Raw genomic sequence first — 4,249 nt, forward strand, 5'->3', positions numbered from 1 at the left:
ATGGTTTAATACCGTATGGGATTTTGACTGAACATTTACTCAGCTTATATGGTTGGAAATTATCTATCTTAATTGAGAAACTGAGAAAAGGACAAAGGGGTGCCACACGCGCGCGCGCCGCCGCCGGCCGGGCCGAGCCGAGCCCATGGCGTGGCATTACCGCCCCTTCCGCTTTCCGTCTCCTGGGATTCTCCACTACCTTTCTCCCTTCCGGTCGCAGCCATATACCCGCAGTCCTCCGTCATTCCTTCTCCTTTCCGCAACCGCTCCTGAGAGAAACCACATCTCAGCAGCCCTCTGGCTTTCCCGTCCCGTACCTCTGCGCGCACGGAGTAGCGAGATAGCAGGTGCCTCCGGAACCCTCGTCTGCCTGAGAACCTTGTACGGGGTGAGCGGCGATTAGGTTTTTGGGGAGCGATCCGTAACTGCTCGTCCACGTACGTTTTCTTCCTGGTGGTGATCGCTCTCAGAGACTTCTTCCTGGTGATTGCTTGCGGAACAGCAAGGCGTCTTCTTTCTGGTGACCGTTCGTGGGACTGCACTGCGAACATCTTCCTACATCGACTACGGTCCACGACTTCAAGCAACGCACTATGTCGACTAGTGCAAATGGAGTCTCCGATGCACTCGACATGGGACCCTCCGCTGGGTACATTCTTATCTCTGTAATTACCGTAATTTGCGTTCTTACTGTATGTCATGTCTGCATGCTGTAGCTTTCATTAGAGATACACACATGCACATATATGCCGTCACGAACATGCTGATGTTATACTTCTAGATTAAATTAACCATGAAAATACCTAAATTTCTAACATTTCAAAAACCTAATGTTAGACAATTTCTGTCAGTGGTTTTGCTGTTGCTTTGAAGCCAAATAATTTTGATGGCAATAATTTCATGATATGGCGTGCCAAGATGGTATTGTGGTTGACTACGATGAACTGCTATCACGCCGCACAGAGGAAGCCTAAACAGTTTACTCCTGAGGAGGAGTAAAAGTTCTTGGCTACCGATAACTTATTTCGAGGCGCCGTGATTAGTGCACTTCATCCTAAGTATGAGAAAAACTACATATCTTGCACATCAGGCAAAGAGTTATGGGATAGTCTTGAGGTAAAGTTTGGAGTTTCTGATGCTGCTAGTGAGCTGTACCTTATGGAGCAGCTATATGACTACAAAATGGTTGAAACCGTTCTGTAGTCAAACATGTTCATGAGATACAGGCGCTAGCAAAGGAGCTAGAACATTTCCCATGTTTGTTGCCCGGCAAGTTTGTGGCCGACAGTATAATCACTAAGCTGCCGCCTTCTTGGAGGGATTTTGCTACGTCTCTAAAACACAAGAGACAAGAGTTTAGCGAGGCTGAACTTATTGGATCTCTTGATGTTGAGGAGAGGGCGAGAGCAAAGAACAACCGTGGAAAAGGAGTTGAGTCTTCCGCTGCCAATATGGTGCAGAAGAAAAACTCATTTGCATCCCATAATAAAAAGAAGAAGAACATGCAAGAGAACAATAATGCAAAGCCTAAGCAAACTGCACAGTTTAAGAAGAAAAATAATAAGAAAGGTTGAGGTTGCTTTGTTTGCGGGAGTGATGAGCATTGGGAAAGTGCGTACCCAGACCGCAAATATAAGCAAGAAAAGAAATCAGCAAACGTGGTGATTAACGAGACTGGAGGAGGAACATCTGGGTATGGTAATTCTTTACCTTTTGTTCTTTCAGTTTGTCTTTTCACCTGAGTGGTGGATGGATAGCGGTGCTAATATTCATGTGTGTACTAATGTTTCTTTGTTTACTTCCTATCAGGCTGACAGGACTGGAGCCTTGCTGATGGGAAACGGTTCGCATGCACGTGTTCTTGGTGCTGGTACAGTCGTTCTGAAGTTTACTTCAGGAAAGACGGTGCTATTAAAGAACATGCAGCATGTCCCCTCCATCAAGAAGAATCTTGTTAGCGGTTCTCAAATGTGTTGCGATGGCTTTAAAATTGTGCTTGAGTCCATTAAGTGTGTTGTGTCGAGACATGGAATATTTGTTGGAAAAGGTTATGATTGCGAAGGCTTGTTCCATTTATCTTTGTTGGATGATGTGTGTAATAAAATGGTGAACAATGTTAATGTTTTAGATGAGTCGAATATATGGCATTCACGACTTTGTCACATTAATTTTGGCTGCCTCACGCGGCTTGCAAATCTGAATTTAATCGTAAAATTTAACTTAGTCAAAGATTCTAAGTGTCAGGTGTGTGCAATCGAAGCAACCGCGTAATCCTCACAAGGCTGCTGAGGCGAGAAACTTGGCACCATTAGAACTCGTTCATTCTGATTTATGTGAAATGAATGGCGAATTGACTAAAGGCGGTAGACTATACTTCATGACATTTATAGATGATTGTACTAGATTTAGCTACGTGTATTTATTGAAAACTAAAGATGAAGCATTGTATTATTTTAAAGTCTATAAAGCTGAGGAAAAAAAATCAACTTGAGAAGAAAATCAAGCGTTTGCGGTCTGATCGCGAGGGAGAATATTTCTCAAATAAATTTTCTAAGTTTTGCGCGGTGCATGGAATTATTCATGAGAGGACGCCACCATACTCACCACAGTCCAATGGGATTGCAAAGAGAAAGAACCGCACTCTAACTGATTTGGTTAATGCCATGTTAGAGACTGCGGGACTATCTAAGGAATGGTGGGGTGAGTGAAAGGTCATTGTGTGATTTTGGTAATTGAGTGACAACCCTAGGTGGACTAATTGTGTTTATGTGAGATACATAGATGATTAGTCCACAAGTACATGTGTGTGAGCAACATATGCCGTGAAGGTAAAAATGGTTTGGAGATGTTGCAAAGCTCACACATGTGATTATGAAGGAGCTTATTGCACATGAGACATGACATTAAGTCATGTGATCAAGGTGGAGAAGATCAAGATAAGACTTGGCTTGATGGACCGGTTGCAAGCGTGAAGGGTAAGTCAGAGGCTTTGGAGTGATGGACCGTGTGGCGGTGAAGCTTGAGCAAGACTTGGCGCCGATGGACGAAGGCAACGGTGAAAAGCAAGTGAAGTCAAGATCGATGAACCAATATGATCACGTGATGATATGAAGTGGATCATATCATTGTTGACCATGTTGGTGCATGTGTTGCATCAACAATGGAGGAGATGGAATGAAATATGCAAGGCAAAGGTATAACCTAGGGCATTTCATTTCACCGGTCATAGGTGTGTAGAGAAGTTGATGGCCAAGTTTAGGATAGATGGCCGTACTATCAAGAGGGGGCAAACTTGTTTGCATATCGGTCATCTAGTGCCACTCGAGTGATCTAACTTTGCATCATCGCTAGGATCGAGTGGCGTGGCAAGTTGAGTGGCTAATTCTTTGAAAAAGGTTTGTAAAAATGCTAACACACATACACATGGTGGTGTACACTTGGTGGTGTTGGCACATTTACAAAGGAGATGAAGTTGGAGTTGATGTGGATCAACTCGGCGAAGGAACTGAGGCAAGGGTTTGAACTCCACCAACGGAGTGTTCGACGGTGCCACCAGCTCCCTATATAGAAAAGACAGGGTCTCACAAAGTGGACCATATGCTGGTCATATGGTGACTGGACGCTGGGGTCCTGCGTCCGGTCAGTGGCAGCAGTGAGCGTGTAGGCATCGGTCTTCGACCGGATGCTGGCACTGGAAGTGATCGGACGCTGACAAGGTGCGTCTGATCAGGCTAACATACGATGATGTAGGTGACATAGAAAAGTTGGAGAAGGACCGAACGCTGACACTGCATCCGATCGTGACCGACCAGACACGTTCGGTCGTGACTGGTACCTTACTGGAAACGACCGGACGCTGGGGTTGCTGCGTCCGGTCAGTTTGTGCAGCTACATCTGGTCATCACTTGACCATTGAGATTAAGTGACTGAGGTTGAATGGAGGCGACACGTGGTGAGCATCCGTTGACCGGACACTGCGGTCCTGCGTCCGGTCGATACGACCGGAGCGTCCGGTCGTCCCGAGTTTTACCCAGTGAAGAGGTAATGGCTAGTTTAGCCCACGGGGCTATAAATAGAAGGTGGCCTCAGCCATGGCTGGTGCTGAGCATGTCAGAGGACTTTGTGTCCATGCTTGTGAGTGCTTGGGAGCCCTCCATCTCACATATGCTTGATAGTGATCATCTGATTGTGTGAGAGAGTGATTATAGTGCGATTGCATCGTGAGGTTGCATCGAGTGGCACTAGGTGA

The sequence above is a fragment of the Miscanthus floridulus genome, chromosome 9 (genome assembly GCF_019320115.1).
Source record: "Miscanthus floridulus cultivar M001 chromosome 9, ASM1932011v1, whole genome shotgun sequence".
In the NCBI taxonomy this organism is placed as follows: domain Eukaryota; kingdom Viridiplantae; phylum Streptophyta; class Magnoliopsida; order Poales; family Poaceae; genus Miscanthus; species Miscanthus floridulus.